Below are 9,767 nucleotides of genomic sequence, written 5' to 3' on the forward strand. Positions count from 1 at the left end.
TTAATTTTATTTTAAATTTAATTTATTAAAATTTATTTTAATTATTTTTAATAAAATAATTTTTAAAATTAAAGCTGTGAATGAATAAATGATTTGAAATTATCTCGTAATAAATAATTTTTTTTTCCAAAAATTCTGGTCTTATAATTTACAGCTTGAAATGAAAGGGTTTTTTCTTCAATCGAGTCTATCGAATTTGGTTCTTCGATAGCTAATAGATCGATAACTCGAATAGAAAAAGTGATGGAAATAGTCGTTGGCTGAACAGGTAATTAAGCTTTTTAGGTCTGAGGCATATAATGAGAGATCATTTTGTTGTTGAAAGAGGATGAACGTAAGTAATGATCTTCCTCATTTTCTGGATCGATTTGTAGTATCGACACCAAAAGAGTTGGTTGAATGGTTCCTCTAGCTTTTATCATAATAAAGGTAATAATGAGTGGAATAAAATGAAATCGATGAGACTAGTTTTGAATTTAGTTAAAAATTATACCTGGATAGACCTTCTGGGCTTGAGATGCGAAAATTGAGAAGAAGTTTTCTATGAATCATTCAAATTGGAATCGCTGGAGGAAGAGGAGGAATCTTTCAAATGGGAAGGAGTTTGTTTATTTGAAGGTTGGCGACAGAACTTTTGCTAAATGATTGTTTTCTAAAATAAGGATAAGGAGATTTAATATGAGAATTCTAGAAAAATAAACAAAAAAAAATTAACTAAGTTTTTATGTTGGTGGGTTTGGTAAGCTTGGTGGAAGTTTTTTGTGTCTTTTGTTTTTGTTGTCTCGAGATTTCAATAGCTTCGATCTTTTTTTTTTTTTAGTCCTTTTTGGGATGCCTTAGAGATACTCGGAGAAGTCTTCATAAAGCCTTTCTTTATTTCATCCAGTGAACGGTTGTATCGAGAATAGTAATTATTCCACCATTCAACAAAAGATTTAGTGACGAAGTCACTATAAACAAAAGATAGAGGAGAGTAGCGGTTTCGATTATTGTCACTGATATCAAGACATTTTTTAACATTCTCCTTTAGTTTGAATTCTATATGGCACAAAGCTTTATCTTTCGGAGGAAAAAGAGTTGGGAGAGCTTGTGAAAAACTCATTTGTCTAACAAGATAATGGGGGCATGGAGAGTCACTTTGAACTGTTCCTTTTGGTATTGAAAAATTTTCATCGAGAACACTTGAACAGCAAAAAAGTTAGCCCAAATTGTGTTGTTCAAAACGTTATCATAATCATCATTGGAGAAAAGGAAACGTTGAAACCAAGACGGGCCACATCTTCGATTTGAAAAGGGGATAAGCATTAATTCCTTAATTCAAAAATTTTTGCATGAATAGAACTTCGAGAATGCTTTCGAAAAGAGCTCTTCAGTTGAGTGTGCATCTTTGAAATTTGGTTGAAGGATAACTAAGTGAAAATTCTCAATGCTTAGTTTTTTTGAAGTTGTAATTATTTCGTGTTTCATGTGTTTTTTAAAAATGGCATTTAAGCAAAATTGTAGAAGTCAAAGGGGACCTCCTGCACTGATCAAAGACTTCTTTCGAAGACTATCGACTAATTACTCCAATTCATCGTATAAATTTCCTAAGGACAATTTGATCAGATTGAACCTATGCCCTTCATAAAGTAAGGCGGCCAGCGGGATAAACAGTTTTTGTATTGAGATACTTCTCGAGCAGAAGATAATAGCGTTTAGCCAGTGTATAAGAAGGCTATATTTTCATCGTCCATAACAAGACTGTCTTCTTTACCCATATTGTGTTTAATAAAGTCTCCATAAGAGTTCTGCTGGATTATGTTGTAAGATTTGGTGGACTTCATATCAAATGTAGTTACAAGGTTGCCCATCAAAAGTCCAACATGACAGCTACATCGAAGAGTTTGGGACCAACCATTTCATAGGGGAGGTAAAAATTATTTGTAGTATTGTTCTAGAAACAAAGCACATCGTCATTCATCCAATGGTGAGTAGTTAGTGTAAAATGTGAAAGACAAAGGAGTTCATGTATGCCTTGAGTTTTCCAAGTTTCGCCTTTTATAGATTTGAGTGTGTGGAACCAAGTGAGAAAATCGACAGTCTTAAAGGAGACATTGAGATTGTTTCGGAAAGATTTTTTTTCCATCAATAAAGAGTGCAATGAAGAGGTTTTGTTTGATAAGCAAATCTTCTCCCTCGACACTGAAAAAGTAATGGGCATTTTTCTTGGTTTGTTCTAAGATTTGCAAATGACTAACAAAATAGCAAGCATCATCTTTGATCATGAAAGGAAAAATAATTTTTTTGTCGTTTGTAATGTTCTCGGGATCTTTAATGACAATATCTTCGAATCGAGATCGTATTTTCAAGTCAAACTACTCGAAAATTTCAGTTATAATTTGTTTGTCCTTATTTTTTACTGTTGATGTTTCTGGGATTTTGGAAGAAGCCATTGATGATGGAAAGAAAAAAATGAGTATTAATTTAGTTTTGGGCGAAGAAGGGTGCACAAGAAATTTAAAGAAAAATTGGCGTGTCTATTAGAAGAAGATGAATTTGTAAAAAAAATGAAATGTGAAAACGAAGGGTTTATAAAGAGAATTTTGCGAAAATTTTCAAATTTTGAAAATAAAGAAAATGTTTTGAGAAGGCACAGCTAAAGTAGAGAGAAGTTAGTATTAATGGAAAAATAGGCTTTCGTGGATGTTACTTTTGAAATAGTGGAAACGTGGGTAATTATGAGTCGTGTCTGAATTAATTGTTTAGTTATGGGTCTTAAAATTTTGAAGAGAAATTAGAATTGAGAATTTTACTGATAGTTTGATAGACACATCAATACTAAAGAAGCAATTTGTTAGTCAAAAATAAATAAGTTTTGAACTTCGAAGTAGAAACTTTTTTCATGGAGCTTATCAAGGATGGCGTGTTGACAAAGGAGTGAATTTCGGTTGATAAGTACTCATTGAGGAGGAATTAAGTAATCAAAGAAATGAAGAAGTTGATAAGTGAAGTTAACTAATGGTAGTTATCCACATTGTGCAAAAGAGCAGAAACAGATACTTAAAGATTAATACACGTGGAAGTTATATTTGAATTTGATTGGCTAAAGACTTATAAATAGGTGAAAGTTCGAAGAAAAAAAAGGTTGGAATCTCATATCAGAAAACACTCTCACACATTCATATTCCAAGCAAATTCCTTAGTCTGCTAAGAGCTTTTTTTTCTGTAGGGTTATTTCCATGTTTTTTAAATTTCCTTTAAATTTCTTGCAACCTTTATTTTTCTTGCAAATTTATCTTTCGAGCAAGTTATCTTTCGGTTTTCTTTTAAGATTCGTCACTTTATTTTTGATTTCAAAGTCATTCGATCTTGTCGAACGCAGTTTACTACTTTATTTAAATTCAATGTTACTTTTTTTAATTTCAGTCATTTTACTTTTCAAATTTATTTTGTTTTTCTTTTAGATTTTATTTTGTTGTTTTGTTCATTTGGAAGAACCTTTTGATGCACCTTCAAAAACTGGTACTCACAAGAGAAGTAAGTTTCGCTCTCAGATCACTAGATATCGAACTACTTAGATTTGCTAAAAATCTATAAAACAATGGGCTGGTTTCTAAGAAAATAATGTGTTAAGTTTAAATGGATAGTTTTAAATTACGTGATACGCTTAGTTGCTTATTAATTAATGAGTTAAAATCGGCTATTTCCCTATTATTTTGAAACCATTTATCTTTTTTATTATTTGAAACTATTTATCTTCCTTATTATTTGAAACATTATATTTTTAAGAGTTTGTTACTATTTAAATTAGGCGAGTTTTCCAGTGTAGATATTAAGATTTCATCTACATGTGTAGATAAGTGTTAGCAGTTTCTGAGTGCGACAAGTGTTGATAGGGTTTAAACATTTTCTGCACACTTCAAGGTTGTTGCATCCGTCGCGGATCTGAGCTCCATTTAAGGGTCTGCCGCTGGTCAATGGGTTGCTGCATGCACAAGGCGGGATTCGAACCCCCGACACTTGCTTAAGCGGACGAGTGAGCTGACCACTCGACCAACCCAAGTTGGTTTACAATAATTAGTAATTTATCTGATGATAATTATGCCTTGGTAATATGGACTTCTTTTGTATTGTTTATTGTTTGAAATGCATAGTGAAGGTTGTAGTAGGCTTAGAGAAGGGGGTTGAATTTATGCCTTTCTTTTAAGTTACTGAAATGACCCTTTAAAGCAAACTTTCAATTTCTGATTCTGTTTGAACTCAGCAACAGAAAATTTATCAGACAATTTATTTTTGTCTCATGAATATCAGAAAACAGAACATAGCAGAGAAGAGAGAAGCTACACCAGCATGTATCCTGGTTTGGTTGCCATGTGCTATGCAACCTACGTCCTGTCTCCTCCACAACAATGGAGGAATTTTCACTATAGTTATAAGTATGACATACACCAATTCCACAGGATTGACACAATCCTTTCACACTCAAGTTCTAACCTAACTTGACTTTGGCTAAGCTAATACTTAACTCTTCACTCTTAGTGCTAACCCAATTAAGAAAGGAATACCTCACAGGTACAAGATACAAGACACAAACATACCTAAAGAAATCTAAAAATAACTCTAGACTTTTCTCTCAAGTGTATCACTTAGCCTCTTTCCACTCTTGGCTTTTACTTGAGCTCTCTCATTATGTCTTTTCACTCAAGAAATTACAGAAAGATAAATATTGAAAAGTAAATTACAATATGTAAAACATGAAGCTGATTGACTTCATCAACAGCATCTTTGCTATGTGATAAACCAGATTTGCAAGCCTCTGATTTAGCTCTTCAATATTGGTCGAATGCTTCTTTGAAAGAAAGCATTATTCAAGTAGAAGAACTTCTTCAGGGAACTCTTCACAGAACACAACTCACCAAACTTCGGTTTTCTCTCATTGCCTCTAAATGAACAGAAAATCTTCTTTTATCTTCTTGCATGTTGCTGGGTTCTTCTTCCTATGTCAACTTATTGAGCACTGTGCTTCACCAACCCACAAACTCACATTTTTCTCATTAATCCTTAGAGTAGAAACTTTGCTTCTGACCTTCTCTTATTGATCGAAAGCCATAAAATAGCAACCACAAAAGTCTTCCAATGGTAAACCGAATATGAGCCATTGAGAAACTACCTGATCCCCAAAAATCACTTGTGACCGTAGATACACAGCAGTGAAGAACAGAAATCAACTTTTCTTTGTATCCCATTTCGGACTGAGTAGAGAATTGGAAAGAGGAGAAGAACATATGATGCATGCATAAGAAAATGGGTTACCTTTTAACTTCTGATGTTTTCTTGATGTGGTTTGAAATGATTGATTAGACCTTACCCTTTCTTGCCTATCCTTCTCTTTCTTCCTTCTTCTGTGAATAGCTTAGGAAGTAAGCACTTTCTCTTACTTCTATGATTTGACTGAGACAGAGAAAAAAGGCCGTTGCTTTGGAAGCAAGATGGAGGGATTTGCTGAAGTCAAATCGGGCTTAGATCGGGTCTTAGTTTGCTTGGCCCGCCTGATCTCTTGTTTTGATTTTCTTTGGGCTTCTCTTTATATTTTAGCCCACCAACCTTGATTATAGTGTTTCAACCACTTGGGCTGCTTGCTTTTATATTGGGCTGTTGCAAAAATTCATTTTTGCCTGCAACACTTAATCTCAAATAATTAGCAAAATATAATTATAAATAATCAACATTTAATTATTTATTTTGCATAATAAAACAATGTTTGTCATCACTAATTAATTTAGTTAATTTCTTAACTCAACAATCTCCCCCTTAATGATAAACATATATAAAACAAAGATCAAAAGGAAATGAATTTAAGTAAGATTAAGAAACTTTCCTTTGAATGATGTTAATTGTTTTCATGTTGCTCCCGCTTTCCTTTTCAAGAGTAGCTCCCCCTGGATTTAGCTCTTTCTTTTTTGTTCCTGTTTACATTAAACTTACAAAAAGAGCTGTACATAATGTAACTTGACTAAGGGATACTACATAACCAGCAACACAGATTCAGCCCAGTATTTATCATATCATGTCAGCAGCAAAAATAAAGTATCAAGAATAATCATGGGGAAACTAATAACATATGAAAGCAAGTTCCAATTGTTATGTCAATACATTCCCTGCAGCAGCACAGTTACAAAACAAAAATTATATGCTCAACACTATCATCAGCAGCAATAAGAAATTCACAATTAAATAAAAAAAATTCAGTAGCAGCAAAAGTCAATTCAGCAGCTATTACTCCCCCTTTTGTCATCAAGGGTGGAGCATAAGCAGGATCAATGAAAGCAGCATCTTAGATCCTGCAATAATGTGTTAGAGCACAGTCCAAAATATGAAGTAAACTAAAATTAAGTGCAGCAGTAGTTAGAGTATTACAGCTATCCAAGACAACAAAAACTAGTTCAAAAGTAGCGAAATGAACAGAATTCATGAGACAAAAAGAGTAGACAGCAGCAGCTTCATGAAACAATCCTAGGCATCTGAACTATTTCCCTCCGAATCAGCTTCCTCTTCAACATCAGTGGCAGGATCTTTATCTTGGTTAAGATTGTCAATGAACTTCATAAACACAGCCACTCTATCAGTTGATTTTCAGAGGAAATTCTCATGTTTGCTGGCTAGCTTTCTTTGCTCCTTGCTCATGGAAATCATGTGATTAGATTGGAAGACAAACTCCTGAACAACATCCTTGACAACATTCAGTAGAGTAGATTTTTGGCCTGTAGAGATGGAAGTACCCTCGGTGGAAGGAGGAGGAGATTCGTCTGGAATAAACTCTTCATCATCATCATTTAGAACCACTCTTTCAGATCGAGTAGGTCCTTTTTGCTGTTTCACTGCACCACCTCCCTTTAGATATGAATGTCTATTTTCATAATCCTCATTGGTCAAGTCAACACCAAAATACTCAAATATGCAAGTTGGAAACATGCCATAAGGAAGTGCTTTATCTTTTTCACTCCTAACAGAGTCAAACATGTATCTAACCATCAAATATGCAAATGAAATTTCTATTTTGGTGAGAAGGGCATATAAAACAAGAGTATCAGTGTAGGAAACCCTTTGATATGAACCACTTTGAGGAAGTATGATGTGGTTGACCATTCGGTGCAACTGAGCACGTTCATATCCTAGGGCTTTGTGAGTGGGTGTAATGCCATCAATCAAGGAGACATGTTCACAAATATTAGCCAAAGCATCATTGTAAGAAACACCAACTCCTCCATCCCACTTAACAGAAGCATAAGCACAAGGCCCAACATCAGTATACTTCAATGAATCACTGATTGTTTCATTATTTAAAACTATGTCTCGGTCTTTTACATATGAGTGAACAGTGCCTTCATGATATGTCATGTTAGCATAAAATTCTTTGACCAAAAAAGGATAAACAGGCTTTTTGATGTCAAATAGATGATTCCAGTCCAGAAATTCCAAGTTTTCAACAAAAAGAAAAACTTTTCTTTTCAAAGTTGACAAATCAGCAAGAAAAGAGGGACATAGGAAATGGTACTTAATAACTCCATCATAAAAGTCATTATTCATAGCAGATTTGAATCTATAAGGGTTATAGTTTCAATGAGAAGTCAAGAAATGAGATTTGTGATCAAAAGGGCCAATGTCTGGTCCTCTAACAGATTTAAAAGGAACTCAAGTTTTACCTCTCTGAAAACGTAATGGAACAGACCTTGACTTAGGTTGTGGTGGCTCAGCGATAGGTTCAGGTGCTGCTGGTCGTTTCCTTTTTGACGTGCTAGGTTTTGACGATCCATGCCTTGAATGAGGTTCCTTTAGAGGAGGTGTTGGCTTGGGTGAAGGTGGAACCCTTGGAGGGATTTTTTGTGCGAGCCATAGGGTTACACCGAGGAGGTGAGGTAGGAGGAGAGGGAGATGGAGTGAATGTTCTGTCTTGGGAGCGAGTTGAGGGTTTAGTAGGTATCTTGTAGACTTTTTCACGAGGAGGCTTGTGTGCTACGATTTTCTTTCTCATTTGGTTGGTTTCAGATTTTTGAGGGAAGAGAAACAGTAAAAATAGTGGGAAGAAACCGAAAGGTTTGAGGAGGAGTTATGGAGGGAAGAGAAGGAGTGTTGGTAACCGTACCCAAAAGAAAGTTTGTCAAACCATGCAAATGCATCACCTTTTGATATGACTTGAAAAAACTTGACATCACAAAAGAGAAAGATTTTATTTTATTTCAAAATAAAAGGAAATCAGTTAAGAATTTTAAAAAAATCTTTATTGGTTTGGATTGGAACCTTGAACACAATCCAACACTTTGCACAATATCGGGCCTAGAGAAAGTTAAGCACATAAGAGAGCCAATCATTCCTCTATACCTAGTCTCATCTACATCTTTTTCAGTTTCTCCCTCATCTAATTTTGAACTAGGGTGCATGGGAGTTCCCATGGGTTTGCCATTTTCCATACCAAATTTCTTAACTAGTTCCTTGGCATACTTCTCTTGATGAATGAAGGTACCATTTTTAGTTTGTTTAATTTACAGCACAAGAAAAAAATTAAGTTCACCCATCATACTCATTTCAAATTCACTTGTCATGAGTTTTCCAAATTCAGTACAAAGGGATTCATTGGCTGATCCAAAAATAATGTCATCAACATAAATTTGGACTAGAATGAAAGAATCATTAGAGTTCTTGATAAATAGAGTTGTATCTGTGGTGCCTCTTTGAAAACTATTTTTCAAAAGAAAAGAGCTAAGCTTCTCATACCAAGCTCTAGGAGCTTGTCTTAAACCATAGAGAGCTTTTGATAATTTGAAAACATAGTTAGAATGCTCTTTATTTTCAAAACCAGGTGGCTGCTCCACATACATTTCTCTATCTATCACACCATTCAAAAATGCACATTTCACATCCATTTGATATAATTTAAAACCACAAAATACAGCATAAGCTAAGAAAAGTCTTATGGCTTTCATTCGGGCAACAGGGCAAAGGATTCATCAAATTCTACTCCTTCTTCTTGATCATATCCTTGTGCCACTAGCCTTGCTTTGTTTCTTGCAATGCTACCATCCTCTCCTAGCTTGTTCTGAAAAATTCACTTGGTACTGGTCACTTTCTTTCCATTCGGCCTTGGAATCAATGTCCACACTTGGGTCTTCTCAAACTCAAGAAGCTCATCCTCCATTGCTTTTACCCAAGAAGGGTCACTAAGGGCTTCCTTAACATTTTGAAGTTCCATTTGTGAGAGAAGGGCACTGTTTGATCCTTCATTTTCTTTTCTAGTTGAAGACCGAGTTTTCACCCCATGAAAGACGTCCCCAATAACAAATTCGTCAGGATAATTCTTTAGGAATCTCCATTCACGAGGTCTGGTGGGCTTGGAGATGGATTCAGTCACCAAGGGATTCTAGGTACTGCTGGTTTCAGGATCTCCTTTAGATTCATGAGACAAAATAGAATTGTCTCTTGAACTTTCAGCAGCTGCAGTTTCTGGTTCAGCTTGTCCAGAATTTTCATTTTCATGATGTTGAAAAGTTTTATTGTCCTTTTGAGCTTGATTCCCTGCATCACAGTCCTCAAAAATACTTTGAACCAAGTTAGTATCACAAAATGTAACATGTATGGACTCCTCAATAATCCTAGCATCTTGATGATAAACCATATATGCTTTACTAGTTGTGGAATATCCTACAAATAAACACTCATATGCCTTTGGATCAAATTTTCCCAAATTGTCTTTGTTATTTAGAACAAAACATTTACATCCAAAGATATGCAAG

The sequence above is a fragment of the Arachis duranensis genome, chromosome 3 (genome assembly GCF_000817695.3).
Source record: "Arachis duranensis cultivar V14167 chromosome 3, aradu.V14167.gnm2.J7QH, whole genome shotgun sequence".
Taxonomy (NCBI): Eukaryota; Viridiplantae; Streptophyta; class Magnoliopsida; order Fabales; family Fabaceae; genus Arachis; species Arachis duranensis.